Source organism: Ostrea edulis, chromosome 7 (genome assembly GCF_947568905.1).
Source record: "Ostrea edulis chromosome 7, xbOstEdul1.1, whole genome shotgun sequence".
Taxonomy (NCBI): domain Eukaryota; kingdom Metazoa; phylum Mollusca; class Bivalvia; order Ostreida; family Ostreidae; genus Ostrea; species Ostrea edulis.
The window spans coordinates 3,010,053-3,028,667 of NC_079170.1; the positions used below are offsets into that span (position 1 = coordinate 3,010,053).

At 36.4% G+C, this 18,615-nt stretch overlaps 1 long non-coding RNA gene across 1 annotated transcript; it reads right to left on the bottom strand.

Annotated features, from left to right (window-relative positions):
* Nucleotides 1-15,572: 15,572 nt before the first annotated feature.
* Nucleotides 15,573-18,281, bottom strand: LOC130047673 (uncharacterized). The gene is made up of 2 exons (XR_008796505.1): nucleotides 17,928-18,281; nucleotides 15,573-16,078 (listed from the first exon to the last, which is right to left on the bottom strand). It is a non-coding gene; the product is annotated as an uncharacterized LOC130047673 (long non-coding RNA).
* Between the last annotated feature and the right edge of the window lie 334 nt (nucleotides 18,282-18,615).

Here is an 18,615-nt window from a genome sequence, read left to right on the forward strand (position 1 = left end):
GTCTGTCTGTCTGTCAACTCTTTCTGTGATATGTGATAACTTCAGTTTCCTTAGGGAGATTTTCAAAAAAAAATATTTATGCTCAATACTTTGATTAGTCGGAGGAAGACCCCTTTTTATTTTTAGTTTTATTGACTTTGTCCTTACGGAGTTATAGGACTTGTTTATAGCCACAAGGAATTGATTGATTGATTGTATATTGTTTAGTGTCCCTCTCGAGACTGCCTATGCTCTGCGCTTACGGTCATTGAGCAGTGATGGTTCTTTAGCGTGCCACACCTACTGTAGCATGGAACATCCGTTTTTAATGTCATCTCCGAGGACACGTGACATTGACACGTGACATTGACACCTGATGCCGAGCGTTTAGCGGTGGGACTGTCACTACAGGTTTTAATGACTTAGGTCTGTCGCGACCGGGATTCGAACCCCGACCTTCCGCAAGCGGGGCGAACGCTCTACCTCTAGACCACCGCGTACACGGAGAAACATGCAACACCATTGTAAAATTCTGAAGTTCAGTCTATAAAAGTAATTGTGTGGAATCTTGCTTTACTGAGTTTCAAAATTACTCATTTTACAATTTAAAAATGATTTCTGAGTACCTAACGGAACAGAAACGTATGTTTGCTTCTGGCAAATACTTCCACTGTATACTTCCTCACAGTTATAAATTCTAAACCGGATCCCCACGGGATTAATAAACCAGTAATGATAAATGTAATATAAAATCACTAATATCAGATGCTTATTAGAATTAACAAATATCTAAAAACAATTATGAAAGGTCCCTCCAAGCTCAGAGCTTTGTCTACTAAACTGCTTTGTATCATATTTCTCTAATATGTTGCTTATACAGCATCCCCAAAACAAAGAATACAGAATTATTGGCCCGCCATCTTGAGATTTATCGGATTGGACAAAGTAAGTCTGTCTCATTCTCCGGCAATTTGTCCAGAAGTCAGGAAGATTTAACTGCCACAAATTACTGTAAATAGATTTATGAGGAAATTTTGCTAAAATCGCCAGACAGTTTTTGTGTTTCGTTGAGGATTTAGGAGCATTGCCTCTCGATATTCAAAATGAGATCAACTATATATGTGTTACTTTGTCTTCGGTGTGTAACCGTACACTCAATCTCGATCAATTACCGATATGATTCATAGAATCGAATGGTTTTTCTTACATGTGGTCATCTAGTTTGCATGGAGTTGTCAGCTGACCGTTTGTTGACCCGACATTTTAAACAGAGGAGACTACTAGAAAACACTCAAGAAGTATTACAATTGCCTGCGTACGCTAAACGCGCTTAAAACTAACAGACACTACATCCTGTAAAATGACGTAATAAATTGAATTCTGGGTAATGTGAAAATGGGGAATATTCAGGCCTGAAAACTCACAGAGTAAGAATTTACAGTCAATGATGGTATTCATTATGGTAATTTCACACCTCGCTGACTGTACTATGGTTCGTCCAAGGTTCCATGACTTTTTTCATGGTTTCAGGTTTCATGACTGTGATTAAAGATGGTCTACTTCAGTCTTCTGTTACAGGACTGCACAGTACCACGAAACAAGAACCAGTCTACAGCTTCATGTCACGACCATGCAAAATCATGATCTAATAGGACCAGAGTTCAGGTTCATTAAATGCAGTCAATCAGACAAAACGGACCGGTGGTGGATTGCTAAGATTTATTTCTGTATGGAAGCTAGCAAAGTTCGCTGTAACCCTAAAGCGGATTTTTCTTATTCCTGACCTGTAAGTGACTGCAGTTTTAATATTATACACAACTTTACTCTCAGTGTTAAAGATGATATCACATATTGATCAGAAATCACTCCATTTGATGGACCTTCAAATTACCCCCAGGCAAATACGGCAAATATTGCTATTGAATCAGTTTTATATTTAATATTCAATAATTTACAAATTGCACGGTAAAAGAATTTCTGAGAGCTAGCAAGCATTACACCTAGTCCAATTCATCATAGTCCATATTTTATTCACACAATTGGTGCATTAGTTTCCATGAATGGTACATCTTTTATGCAATAAATACGATTTGATTAAAACCAAGCGAAATATTCAAATTTTGTCGCTTTCCTGGTCGACCTGTGAGCACGACTGCCATCACATGCGCTCTGTCGTCCCGCTGACGTCGGCATTATCTTGCAGGTGATAATGGAGTATTGCTAAATAAATATGGGAAGTCGACTACACTGTATATAAATTGATATTTCATAAAAAAAAAATTAACATAATCTACTTCATATGTATATAAATTGATAATTGCATATTTTTTACTCTTTTCCAACTATACTAGCGGAAAAAAAGAAACTGTGCATTATAAAATTTAGTATAATTTTTCTATATTGAAGTGTCCGTACGCACGAGTTTTACTGGCCAATACTGTTCGGAGTAAGAAGTGTAAAAGGTTTGTTTGAACACTATTCGTTAAGGAAAGCACTTTAGTTTTGACAAAATTTACCCTTCTGCCATGCCCGACTCAGCGAAAACCAACGTAATCGTTCTGTTGGGATGCTTCAAGCTGGAAGGGCACAAAATATCGTAGCAAGACACTTTAGAGTTCATCGGTTTCCAACAATCTGGTAACACTCGGGATCGACCACGATCTGGGCGTACTCGTGTGACGTCGCGTCGACAGGACAATCACATTAGACTTATGCACCTGAGAAATCGTTTCCAGACAGCAAGTTTCACTGCTCGTAGCATTCCTGGACTTCGACCAATCAGTCCAAGAACTGTGTGTAATCGTCTGCGCTAGCACAACATCAGACCAAGACGTCCAGCGGTGCGCCCAATATTGCTTCAACGTCATCGTATCGCTAGACTAGCGTGATGCAGATGACATCTGCGATTCAGAATACAGGAATGGGCCAATATTCTGTTCACTGATGAATCCAGATTTCATTTGGATAACAGTGACGGCCGTTGTAGAGTGTATCGTCGCGTTGTGGAGCGGTACCAGGACGCTTGTGTTGTGCAACGTCAACAATTCGATGGAGGTAGCGTTATGGTGTGGAGTGGAATAACATCACGTGGAAGGGCCCCTATACAAATTGTCAATGGAATCTCACAGGCGTACGCTATCGAGACGAAATTATTCAGCGCCATGTGATACCCTTCATACAGAGACAGCAAAATCACATCACTCTGCAGCAAGACAACGCAAGGCCACATGTTGTACGCTGTCGATGTCTTTCCTTGGCCAGCTGTTTCCCCCGATTTATCGTCGATCGAGCACGTCTGGGATAAAATGGAACGACGTCTACGCCGTTTTCCAAAACGAAAACGAATGATGATAGTAACGTAAAACTTTCGTTACTATCATCCTCGCTGTTTTTTCAACGACGAAATTTCTGTTCATATCAGCCGTATAAAAGATAAAATAACACCAGATCGTAATTGTTGCTAATGTATGATATTTCTTCTATTTTTAGTCACTGTGACCTTGACCTTTAACCTTTTTTCTCCAAAATCAATAGGGGTCTTCCTTACTTGGTAATAGGGGTATTCCTTACCTGGTACATAACATTATCTTTAAGTATCATTTGATTCGGATTTAAACTTTCTGAGTTATCATCCGGAAACCAAATATTTCTGAAATTTTCATTCTATATTCGGTCACTGTGACCTTGACCTTTGACCTTTTTTCTATAAAATCAATAGGGGTCTTCCTCACTTGGTACCCAACAATATATCAAAGTTTTATTTGATTCGAATTTAAATTTTCTGAGTTATCATCCGGAAACCAAATTTTTCTGATATTTTCATTCTATTTTCGGTCACCTTGACCTTTGACCATTTTTCTCCAAAATCAACAGGAGTCTTCCTTACTTGGTACCCAACAATATTTCAAAGTTTCATTTGATTAAATTGTAAAGTTTTTGAGTTATCATCCGGAAACCAATTGTTGACGCCCAACCACCCGCCATCCCGCACCACCAAACCAATAGCCGAGTTCAACTTCGTTGCAACTCGGCTAAAATGACCTCAGATCACAATGTTATTACTTGATAAGGTTTCACTGTTAATCTTTAACGAAACTTAAATTAATAGAGTTAAAAACAACAAAACGTTTAGAATGAGAGTAAAAATCCAATGGGAGAAAAAAATTATATTGCATTTATTTCTCCAATAGGATTATGGTGGGATTACAATTTGATGAAAAGTGAAGATAATGAAGTGATCAATCTCATAACTACTATAAGCAATACAAAATAGAGAGTTGGACATAGATGTGAGAATCTCATAAAAATCCTATTGGACGTTTTAAAACCTCAGGTGAACATACATTACAGGTATAAATTTTGGCGCATGTCTTTTGAGCATAAAATCCCACCACCTTGCAAAGAACTAATCTGTATCCTTAATAAAAGGGTTGGCGAAACTCCGAACTTTTCTCACGTCCGGAGTCAACGATCGCACTTTTATGAAAGCTTAAACTACAGTTTGCCTTGACGCTCACATTCCTAGCACTTGATTAATTGATTGATTGGGTTTCAGTTTCCGTTAATGTTCAGATAGAGCCACGCTGTTTACTGCTACCTATCAAACTGCTTCTGTTGAATTGTCCGAGACTAACAGACTACATCCGGGACGTCTCATCTGAATGGAAAGAGTTGAAGAACTGGTCAGTCTGTCTGAGTAGTGGACAGTGCCCGCGTCACGATCTGTGTAAGGGGTGCGCTTCTCACACTTCATTTACAAATCAGTTAAGTCTGTTTAATATATCAATTTTGATGTGTGTCTCGGAATATTTCAGTGTTTAATCAATTTAATTGTACTCTGTACAGACCAAACAATGAATCGGAGGAGGGTTATGTACATCCTACACACTTTAGTTCTGTGTCTGTTCATTAACTTTTAATGACAACATTTGATTTGTAAAACTGATTTATCACAGTCTAAACATTCATTTGATAAGGAAATGTTATCTTTGGGAGAGAGATTCATTCACACTGGGTATTTATTGGTAATGTGTATGTAACAGACACACGAACGCACGCGCACACACGCGAGCACACACTCCCACACATACACACGAACACACATACGCGTAAGCACCTTCAAGTTGGGTCCTCTAACTCAGCACGGGCAAATGGGAACCCCCTTTTCTAGCTGATATTTTGTAATGGTTTTTTGGCTACATATTGATTTTAATATTACCAAAGACATGTGCTATTTCAAATTTTGATTTGACAAGTATTTCACAATATGACCTAGCACCTTCAAGTGAGGACTTCCGGTACAGATACACCCTGCCAACTTGGGACAACGATACACACACAATCAACTGAGGACACCGTATACATACTGACAACTGAAACCGTTACAGAATAGCAATAGCTAATTCATGTGTATCAAAACATTCTTGCAGTTTTTACATAAAAGTGAGAATATTTTCCCATTACATTTTCGAGCTCACTACGAAAATCTTAAACCGAACGTACTTATATTCATCATAAAGAGCAAAATGAAAATAACTATTGACTTTATTACCCGGTCTCTCCTCGAGGAAATTTAAAAGTTTGAGAAATTTATATGCGGAAACTTAAGCATAGGTTTTTAGCAATGCTGCAGTTTTTTCCTTTTAGAGAAAAATCATGAAGTTGTCAGGACAACGAATAGACAATGAAAGGATTTTCGCAACACAGAATAGTTGCATTAAACTTGAAAATTCAAGTAGATGTCGACATTCCCTTCGCGCTGCATCTCCACGACCAGTCTTGCACATGCATAAATTATACGAATAGCGCATGCGAAATACGTTGGAGGTTTCCGCTGATGTTGCATATCCAGTTTTAGTTTGTCGAAAGCATAATGTATATATTTTTCTAAAATTTAATGTTCATTCCTTTTGAATATTGGAACGATTTTTAAAATCACAATATACATTTGTGAAATTTCAAATGTCGAATGTCATTTAATGAGTATTTCCTGAAATATTGTTAATATACTTCAGAAATGTTTTTAGCTCATCCTGATATCTGTCGGCATTCTCCTGACATAGACATCAGAAGGATTTTAACAATGATCCGATATAGATATCACATTAACAGACAACTTTAGTAGAGAGAGTGTCAAATAAGTATATATTCACTTTGAAACATCCAAACATTTGATTGATGACACCGTGTAAGAGGATTTGATCACCTTAGTCTATTGATGTCAAATCGATACACACACACCATCAAATGAAGACTATTACTTTTTAGGTTTGTTACTGACATTTTTTCACAGAGAATAACATACTTAATAAGAGTTTTGTTTTGTTGATGACCAAAACCTTTTCATATTATTATATATAAGAAAGTTGCTGAATTTCGCCACTCGCCAACAGTTACTACAAAAATTAAGACATCAATCACGTGACGCATTTTAATTAATGACAGAACGTCATTCTAGTCCGAGGCAAAACAATTTAATATATACTTGCATTCAACTGAGACCAATTCATACACACCGTCAAATGAAGAATGTAATATACACACAGTCAACTGAGGTCAAATTGATACACACACCTGCAAATGAGGACTTTGATATACATGTACACACAGTCAACTGAGGTCAAATTGATACACACACCTGCAAATGAGGACTTTGATATACACACAGTCAACTGAGGTCAAATTGATACACACACCTGGAAATCAGGACTTTCATATACACACAATCAACTACAGGGGCTAAGCCCGTTTTGGGCCCGAACTCTGTGATACCATAAATATAGAAAGGGGTCTAACTCTGACACGGTTAAAAAAACTAACCACTCGCTTCAAATGCCTATAAAATCTTAAACTAGGTAAGCTATGCGTAATTTGTCGTTTTCCTTGCATAGATTAATGTTTTAACTACTTGCATGCCAAATTTCAAGTCACTGGTTCTTCAAATAACAAAGATAAACGTCATCGTTCTCTCGATTTCACTTGTTTATTTTTACTAGGACATTTACCGGTCCAGGTCACGGAGAGTCGTTTCTCGCCTATGACAGCAGCAAAATTCAGACTAGTATGGAAGATTTCGGACCTGTCAATTAAAATTTCACATCAATTATACGCTACTTGCTTCCTCATATTTTAATAATGTTCTTCGTGTAGACGTTACACGACTTATTTTTCCTCAGCAGTATCAACTGTTTAAGATTTTATAGGCATTTGAAGCGAGTGGTTAGTTTTTTTTCTGTGTCAGAGTTAGACCCCTTTCTATATTTATGGTATCACAGAGTTCGGGCCCAAAACGGGCTTAGCCCCTGTGCAATCAACTGAGGTCAAATTGATACACACACCTGCAAATGAGGACTTTGATATACACACAGTCAACTGAGGTCAAATTGATACACACACCGTCAAATGAGGACTTTGATATACACACAGTCAACTGAGGTCAAATTGATACACACACCTGCAAATGAGAACTTTGATATACACACAGTCAACTGAGGTCAAATTGATACACACACCTGCAAATGAGGACTTTCATATACACACAATCAACTGGGGTCAAATTGATACACACACCGTCAAATGAGGACTTTGATATACACACAGTCAACTGATGTCAAATTGATACACACACCTGCAAATGAGGACTTTGATATACACACAGTCAACTGAGGTCAAATTGATACACACATCTGCAAATGAGGACTTTCATATACACACAGTCAATTGATGTCAAAATGATACACACACCATCAAATGAAGACTTTGAAAATCAGTTTATGAGGGGTTATGGTAATCAAAATGTTCGTGGACTGATGCTATAAAATCATCATCGGCAAAGCTACAAGAATGAAATTTGGCATACTTATAGATATACACAAGTTTCACTTATATATACGATATTCATTCATTAATTAAGTATTATTGATGATAAAACACCGGGCAATACGTCGACACGGCACAACCCTAAAATTATATAAGATACTAGTACTCTGCTTTTTATAAGGATCAAGGAATGATATTTATATCTATTGATAAAGGTTCGTGAATCTTTAGAAATATAATGTAGTACAATTATACATACTGCTGCAAATTTTAACATTATTTCAACCGTTTCTGTGGATTTTTGGTCGATTGCGTGAATGAAGTTCTAAACATTGTATACAAAAAATGACGATGGCGGACAGTGTATTTTTCCGTAGCGTAAGTAACATTTGTCTTAAATTTGGAAATTGACCAACAGAAACTGTTTATCAGTTTTGCGAATCTGGTGTATCATATCAAGTGTTCCAAACTCTAATTATTAGAAGGCTTAAACACTTTAAGGAAACAAGAGGTCATTGGGTCACATCACTCACCTGAGTCACCTTGGCTCATATTTAAAGATTTTTCCTATATATTCACATGCAAAACTTTGATCCCTATTGTGGCCCCATCCAACCTCATGGAGCCATGATTTTAACAAACGTGAATCTGCACTATGTCAGGAAGCTTTCATGTAAATCTCAGCTATTCTGGCTCAGTGGTTCTTGAGAAGATTTTAAAAGATCCTTCATATATATTTGTATGTAAATTTTTGATCCCCTATTGTGGTCTCATCCTGCCCTCGGCGGACATGATTTTAATGAACTGAAATCTGCGTTATGTCAGAAAGCTTTTATGTAAATTTCAACTTTCCCGGACCGGTAGTTTTTGAGAAGAAGATTTATAAAGATTTTCCCTATGTAAAACTTTGACCCCCATTTGTGGCCCCACCCTGCCTCCTGGGGCCATGATTTGAACAAACCTGAATCTGCATTATGTCAGGAAGCTGTCAGGTAAATATCAGCTTTTCTGGCTCAGTGGTTCTTGAGATGAAGATTTTTAAAGATTTTCCCTATATATTTGTATGTAAAACTTTGATCCCCTATTGTGGCCCCATCCAACCCCCCGGGGGCCATGATTTTAACAAACTTGAATCTGCACTATGTCAGGAAGCTTTCATGTAAATCTCAGCTTTTCTGGCTCATTGGTTCTTAAGAAAATTGATTGATTGATTGATGTTTTCCGCCACACTCAACAATTTTTCAGTTATTGGTGGCACCCAGTTTTTTGTTTTTTGTTTGGTGGAAGAGAGAACCCGGATACAATTAATATACCTGGGAAGAGATCACCGACCTTGCGAAAGTAATATGGGAAACGTTCTCACTTACTGGCGCGAGCGGGATTCGAACCCGCGCCGACCAGAGGTGAGAGGCCGTGTGATTTTGAGCGCAATGCTCTAACAACTCGGCCACGTAGGCCCTCTTTCTTGAGAAGATTTTAAAAGATTTTTCCTATATATTTGTATGTAAAACTTTGATCCCCTATTGTGGCCCCATTTCAACCCCCGGGGGCCATGATTTCAACAAACTTGAATCTGCACTATGTCAGCAAGCTTTCATATAAATTTCAGCTTTTCTGGTCCAGTGGTTCTTGAGAAGATTTTGAAATGACCCCACCCTATTTTTGCGATTATCTCCCCTTTGAAAGGGACATGTCCCTTCATTTGAACAAACCTGAAAGCCCTTCACCCATGGATGCTTATGGCCAAGTTTGGTTGAAATTGGCCCAGTAGTTCTGGAGAAGAAGTCGAAAAAAGTTTACAGACAGCCGGACAAACGACGGACAACAGGCGATCAGAACAGCTCACTTGAGCTTTCAGCTCAGGTGAGCTAAAAAGAGAAAGTATTAATGACGACGAAAAAATAGGATGTCCATAGGTCTTATGGGTATATATCAACACGATCAATACTGATTGACTAATTTCTTTGCGACTTCGCAATAATTTCAAGACAAAAGAAATAGCGCTTTTTGTTTCTTATGATTAGGAGAAGTTCATCCAGTTTCTTTCGTACGTAAGGGTATTGCTGCCAATTGATATAATTTTTTGCTATGTCGTAAGTACGAGATACTAAGTCGTACGAACGAGACACTAAGTTGTACGAACGACATACATATGTAATAAGTCGTAATTACGAAATAATAAGTCGTATAAACGACACATACTCAGTCGTACGTAAGAAACAATAAGTCGTTATAACGAAATATAAGTTGTAGTTACGAGATAATAATTTGTACGAATGACATAATAAGTTGTAACAACGAGATACATGTAATAACTCGTACAATAACGAGATACTAAGTCATAATAACGAGATACTAAATCATAATAACGAGATACTAAATCATACAAACGAGATAATAAGTCGTTATTAAGAGATAATAAGTCGTTATTACGACATAATTAAGCCGCATGAATGACATACTTTCACCAAACAACAAATATGGACGGCGTAGAAACAGTTGACAAGCTTGTGAAGTTTTATTTCAAGTTAGGATCTAACCACAAAGAAATTTTGCAATCGCTAGCTTTTTATAATGGGATCGTGATTAGTATTAGAAGCTTGAGACGTCTTTTGGCAAATATGGGTTTGTTTCGCCGCAAGGGTTATTCGAATATTCTTGCTGTGGCTATGTTTATAACGGAACAAGTTGATAAATCAGGTCAGTTACAAGGATATAAACTGTTACACTTGAAGTGTATCAAGAATGGTTTTGTTGTGAATCAGGAGAGTGTTCGATTGTTGCTTCAAGTTATTGATCCAGAGGGCGTTGAAACAAGACAGCGAAACAGATTTCAGAGGCGAAAATACTTATGCAGTGGACCAGATTTTGCATAATACCACCTTCACACTCGCGGATTTTTCTTACGAGTCCTTACGGATCTCAGACTCGTAGTCAATCGCAAGCATTCGTAAATCACTCGTCGGTATCCGTTAATAACTCGTCACAACTTGCACACACTCGTAAGGATCCGTGAAAGTAGGGGCAAATTTTTTGACATGTCAAAAAAATTCACGATTGTCCACGGATTTCATTTTCCATAAATAACCCGTAAATAACTTGTAACAATCCGTTAGACTTTAGTATCGTAAACTGGTCGCAAGAACACGTAAACTGCTCGTAAGAATCCGTAAAACACTCGTAAAATTTTTTTTTTACGAATCTTTGCGGCTAGTTTACGAGTTGTTTACGGATTATCACGAACGCCTAAGTGATATTTACGATTGCATTCCCGTCGGGTTACAATCGCTTTTACGCTTTTTCAGAGTCATTACGAACGCTTTACGTATAGACACGATTACTTTACGAGTACATACTTAAACTTTACGATTAAGGAAACGTATGAAAGACGCAAAATCTGATAGTTTCTTTCAGTTGTTATCAAGACATTAAAGAAGTTACACATTAATGTCAGGGCTGCGTTCAAGATCGTAGCGGCTAGCCTAGCTATTAAACGCACTGTATGAATTAACGCTTGTTATTCATACGTAGGGCTAGAGGACCCAGAGATCGTGGTTTATATAACTTAATATTTTATGATACGGTATAATGAAGATACTGCATGTCTTGTAAATTATGGAATTGTTCTTGGGAAGCAATCTATTTTTAGTGTTCTCTGCACATTTTTCCTTTGACTGAAGTGTGACACTTCAGTTGAACAAATTATATTTCACTCAACCTACATGTATGAATGTTTTGTGCCAGGTTTGGTTGAAAGTTGGCCCTTCGGTTCTAAATAAGTTTAAAATCATAAAGTTTACAGATGGACAGATAGATATAAATAAATGGACACCAGAAAGCTTTTAGCTTCAAATGAGCTCAAAACTAATGAAGACCTAGTTCCTGTTCAGCAAGAAGCATTGCTCTAGTTTTCTTTGATCAACTCCCATGAGTACAACCTGTGATTTGAATTACATGACCTTGACCTAGACACCTTGAGATTCATAATACTCTGTCAGAACATAAACGTACTTTGTGTCAAGCATAGTGTCACAGTTTCAGGAATATCTCTTGAGAAAGTTTTAAAATCTTGATAAAGACCCAGGTGCAAGATCACAAGCATACCAAGTATAAGCTTGATGTTTTCTGTCATTGTAAAAGTTTTCAATCTAAAATATGACTGTAATCAAATTCTAGGACCTTGACCTTGATAAGAATTAGAATTGGTAAATAGTTCATAGTAAATCATTAAGTATCATACAAGCTTTCATGAAAAGCAAGTTACTACTGCCTCTTGGTTATATGTCTATGCACGGTATAAAAATTCTAATGAACATACTCTCCATCAAAGTTTGGAGAAATTACAAAAGCTTTAAATTTTAGTGTCAAAAGTATTCAGTTTTCCTTTGGAGACATAGGGAATGAAGGTCAGGACAATGCTAAATTCTTGCTCTGTACTGGTATAGTCAAAACCCTCTCTTTGAATATGTAGCTTTTAGTAAACGTAAAAGACTAAAGTGTTCATGAGTGTATTTTTGATGCTTATTATCTCGCTAAGACCACTTTTAAAATATCTCGTCCGTACGACTCACTGTATATCGTTTGTACGACTTATTATCTCGTTATAACGACTTAGTATCTCGGTATTACGACTTATTATGTCGTATGTACAACTTATTATCTCGTTATTACGACTTACCATCTCGTTCGTACGACTTATTATCTCGTCCATACGACTTATTATCTACTTCGTATGATTTAGTATCTCGTTACTACGACTTATTATCCCGTTATTACGACTTAGTATCTCGTTATTACGACATAGTATCTCATTATTACGACATAGTATCTCGTTATAATGACTTATGTCGTTTGTACGACTTTCTGTTTCTCGTACGTACGACTCATCATCTCGAAATTACAACTTATTAACTCCTTATAACGACTTATTATCTCGTAAATACAACTTATTATCTCGTTATGACGGCTTATTATGTCGTACGTAAGACTTAGTATATGTCGTTTATACGACTTATTATCTCGTAATTACGACTTTGTATGTCGTTCGTACGACTAGTATCTCGTACGTACGATATATTATCTCGTAATAATGACTTATCTCGACTCGTACGTACGACTTGGTATCTCGTTCGTACGACTTAGTATCTCGTACGTACGACATACCAATAAATGGATTAGAAAGCAATGGATAATAGTCTTACGTTACCACTTTGCACAATAACGTCGCATGACATTAACCGAAGCACGGAGTTTGCGCCGAAGTAACTGATCGTGAAATATATAAAAGTGTATACTAAGCTTTTACAAGAATGCATTACATTGAAACTTTCCACACTTACAGAAAATATGTCTAATAAAAATTACAATAAAATTCATTGCAATCGAACGAGTACTTTTTGTTATATGTCATTAGTTCATGAACTTGATAATCACTCGTACATTCAGCGAACCGAGATCAATTCTCTATGTACATACAGCGAACCGAGATCAATTCTATATGTACACACAGCGAACCGAGATCAATTCTATATGTACATACAGCGAACCGAGATCAATTCTATATGTACATACTGCGAACCGAGATCAATTCTATATGTACATGCAGCGAACCGAGATCAATTCTATATGTACATACAGCGAACCGAGATCAATTCTATATGTACATACAGCGAACCGAGATCAATTCTATATGTACATTTACCGAGAATTTTCTCCCCTCTTTTTTAAAAAAGAAATCCGATTGTGTTCATACAGCTACTGATAAAAGCGAGTCAAGATTTATCTAGTTTAAACCTATTTGTCCGCGTATAGATATATACGCATTCCTTAAACCTTTTTTTAAAATTGTCCTCAAACGCATTATTTTGTTCATTTAGTGAGAATGCTATTTTTTTCAAATAACTATAATAAATATGGTTTATATTGTTAAATGGTGTCGTATTTTATACTTTTGAGGTTGACTTTGCGTGGATTACTTTGTGATCGATCGAAACTTTACCCACATTGAGAGCGCGGACTGAACGGACTACATGTACATAGACTGACGTCATACTTTCAAATGTAGTTGTAGTAACCTTTCATATATGGAAGAATTGGCTGCCTTCTATATGATGTACTATTTTCTTGAAACGCCCGCTACCTTCATATCCGCATGAACCACCAAAAAAAGCATTTTTTGTTTAAATATACACCGTCAAGTGAAGGCTTTGATACATTTGTACACAAAGTCTACTGAGGTCAAACTGATCCTAACCTGCGCAATGGAATAAGCTACGCAGATATTTCTACCAATATTTCCTTCGATTTTTTAAAAGAAATTTTACAATCATCTCAAGGTAGATTTGATAGGGGTTTAAATGAAAGATCATAAACTAATACGGTACGTCGTTCAAGTTATCATGACATTTATTATTTAGGAATCATATACAATAGCTTTTAAATTGCAGTTTACCGATTTTGTGAAGTACTAATTATTTGTAAACGTATTTGATACTCTTGTCACTGTCTCGATCATCAGGCATGCTAGAGTTAAGATGTGTTTTAAGACGAACTTACAACATATCTTAGTCACAAGTGCGGCTAACAAAGCTATCCTAACTTTGGAGACTTCCTAATCTTCGTCATAATTTTAAAACAACAATGGGGTATATAGGGTACACCTGTTAAAGTATCGATACTTGTAAATATATATGACTTACGTCCAATAACAAGATAATCAAATTGCCAACCATGATTTTTCATGAACTGGGGCTCATAACATAAAGGGTACTTAAGTCTAAGACCGTGCTTATGTAGGACTTAAGTACATTCTTAGACTAGATGCATGCTAAGCTAGGACAATTCGAGCAAAAATTAAGTTTGTCTTCCATACTTTTTACACGTTTAAAGATATAAATTAATGATTCCGGGATTAGCATTTTCTAGGGTACAAAAATAACAAGAGGTACTGTGAGCAATGCTCACTAAGAATACCCCCCGCTTACCCCAATCTCCGAAAGGGTGTTGTTAATAGGTATTAATTACCACTTTCCTGAGTGTAAAAATATGGTATGCCTTTGTAGAAGAAAATGGAAGGTATAGTCCGAACACAAATACATGGTATAAACCTATAATTTTGAGTTCGAGATCAAAGGTCAAGGTCAGAAAGAGGTCATGAATGTACATGACACATCGTCTCATGGTGATACACCCATATCTTATGGTATGACTATGTCAAAACCCTATAATCAATTTTGACCTCAAGGTCAAAGTTCAAGGTCATATAGAGGTCATGAAGGTACCCGACACATCGTCTCATGGTCATACACTCATGTGTCAAATATGGTATGCCTATGTCAAAGAACAAAGAAGTCATGGCCCTGACACAAATCCATTGTAAAAATCTTTAATTTTGACCTTGAGGTCAAGGTCATATGGAGGTCATGAAGGTACATGACACATCGTCTCATGGTGATACACTCATGTATCAAATATGGTATGCCTATGTCAAAGAACAAAGAAGTCATGGCCCTGACACAAATCCATTGTAAAAACCTTTAATTTTGACCTTGAGGTCAAGGTCATATAGAGGTCATGAAGGTACATGACACATCGTCTCATGGTGATACACTCATGTATCAAATATGGTATGCCTATGTCAAAGAACAAAGAAGTTATGGCCCGGACACGAATCTGCACAGACAGACGGACGAACGGACAGATAGTGATTCCTATATACCCCCCTGAACTTCGTTTGGGGGATATAAATATCAGTTTGTAAAGTATAAGATAAATAGATTTAATATTTATTACTTCAAATAATGGGATTATTTTTTAATGTTAACATTTAATCGAAAAATTCATTATGAAAGCAACTTTAAAAACTTTAATCGACAAGATAAGGTCTTTGTATAAACTGTGTATTTACGAAGATAAATTAACCTTTCTATGATAATTTATTATCATTACATGTTAGATATGTATTAAAATACAAAGGAGATAGCAAGAAAGTTTGTAAACAATTTGATGTAGTTTTTTTGAAAATCCAGTCACAGGGTAACAGCAAACGTCCTTCACATACAGGATATTTTAAATTTTGTTGAGATTTGTTTGCTGGACATGACTTTTGGTGCTTCCATAAGTCTGTAGCTACAACAACGGCCAAACAGTGTGCACATGGCAGGTATTTTTCTTTTTCTTCATTTTTTCTCGGTCTGTACTTTGGTACAGTCCGTGTTCCCTTTTCAATGAATGCTGCTGTCATAGGCGAGAAACGTCTCTGTGACCTGGACTAGTAAATGTCCTAGTAAAAATAAACAAGTGAAATCAAGAGAACAATGACGTATATTTTTGTTATTATAAGAACCTGTGGCTTGAAAGAAGTAGGTACAGTTTCTAAAGTCATTTGGCCCAAAATATCGATGATTTCACTTGGAGTTCAAACCCTGGCATTCAAATAAGGAATGGATTAGCAAACCCCAAATCTGCTCAGTTTGATCAGCAAAATGATTTGTGTCATGTGACGAGAGCTAAAAGTTGGCATAAATTTGCAGAAATGCCATTTTCAGTTAAAATATCCACAAATTCGGGTGATTTTCCTTTCCGAAAACATACAGCGCATGCGTCGAGCAAATTCATATTCAAGTATGTTTTTCATCTTAACATAATTCACAATATATATCATTTTCATTTTGCTCGACATGCGGGTACGTTAAGTCAGGTTATGAAAATTTTGACTGGGATAAAATCCGCGAAACAATGTGACATCTAGTATATCACTAAGTATATATTAAATTTCGATTTTATTTTTTATTTAAGTTTTATTTATGCATAAAATAAACCATGCAGCTACTAAGATCCAACGAAATTCGAAATGCTATACTGCTGTTGTGCAATTTCTGTCTGATCGATATGAAAGTAAACTGATGACGTCATGACTATACATCGAGTGACGTTGACACATGCAAGGAATTTGTTTATATGTGCCATGCAAATATCGACAAAATGTGGAGTATTTGAAATATATGACATGGGATATATGGAATATATATGTAAAACGTTGAGAATTTATTGATATTAAGAAGTTATGTTGATATCTTTCATTGACAATTTTGTTTAACGGAGAAAACATTCTATTTAGCATGTCGATCTGATTTTCCTCTGTCACAGACTGAAATAAAACTGCAAAAGTAGCACATTTGGCCGTATACTTTTAGAGACTTTTTATACACCGTTTGAAAGGTCATAAACTAATGTACACGGTAATTACTGATAGAATCGTCTGTTAAGAAAACTTTTAAAGAAAACTGCATAGCATCAGCCATCAGTGCAAAATGTAAAACATGGGCTAGATGGTTTCGTGTTTAAATGTTCAATAATTATTTCTTATTGACAGTGGTAGGATTCTATCAGTAATTCTGATATACTATGGGTGTTTTACCGTCATTATCGCCAGTTAGACCAATATTTAAATCTTGGGATAATGTGTTACTTTTACATTTTCTATTAAGGTACCTCCATGATCTATTTATAACAGTCATGCAATGACGTCATATGGAAGCGCATGTTTGTCATGTTGTTATGATACAAAATGTTCTCATGTAAACAACCAAAATAGTTTTTAAGAGTTAGTAGCTCCCTCTCTCTGTGTAAGACAGATTTTAAAAATTATGCAGTTTACCAGCATAAATGAAGCATTACCTGCCTTAACATACCCGCGCAAATGCGCACATCTTTTCCTGAGCAATAAGCTGTATGACATTTGACAGTTTTCAGGCTTATTTTGGAAAAATGGCGGGAAATGTCTTATTCATGATGTCATAATACTCCATTCTCGAAGAGTATTCATAAGCCGCGCCAGAAAATCGAAAACGAGGCTATAGGGTTACGCAGTAAACAATGGCGACTGCATGGACTGGGAAACACTGTTGTGTTCCGCAGTGTAACGGCAACGGTAAACTCCATCCAGAGCTGTCATTTCACAGATTTCCTTCACAAGATGAAACGAAGAAGGCGTGGATATATGCTATATAAGGAGGGACCCGGGCCCATTGTTTAAGGTTTGACGTAATATTAACTGCAAGTTTGCGATATAGGCGTATACCATACCATGCATTCAACCGGTATTTTTATAATAGCCTAATACACTGTACCTGGATGTGCCCATAGTTGCACGAAAGTTTCATAGAGGACATAGATCCATGATGTCAAATGTTACAATTCAGTTTACAATGAAATTACATAATATTATCTCATGATCAGCTGATGATGTTGCTGATAATCTGATGTAGGGGAATCACACATAAGCCAGAACTTTGCACTTCACTCACTGAGATCAACTTCCTCAATAACTGATTACTCATGGTCATGGTCGCTCCTGTAAATGTTGAGGTTCCAAATTTCGGAGATCTATATGATAATCCACATACTTCACTTGATACAGAACTGTTTTTACAGGTCCAGGACAATCTCAATAGTTTTAGTTATAGGCCTATAGCTTTATTAAGCTTAATGGAAATAGCTTAATTAAGCTAGTTTACATTGAATTTGTAATTGCAAATGCATAGAATTAAAAAAAAATTGATTTGATATAAACATTAACTTTATAAAGCTATGCATTTATCTTAAATTACTTATATGAATATTATTGATAACAAAGAATAGCCTAGATATGTCTACGACATGTACATATATGATGTACATTAAAGTGGTATTCGACATGATTTGAAATTCAAACTGGACTTCTGAATGACTGATGTATTTTTGAGGTACAGATATTTCAATTGTATATCTCTCTAGCAGATGGTGTGTACACAATTGTGTACTTGCGTTAAATATAGG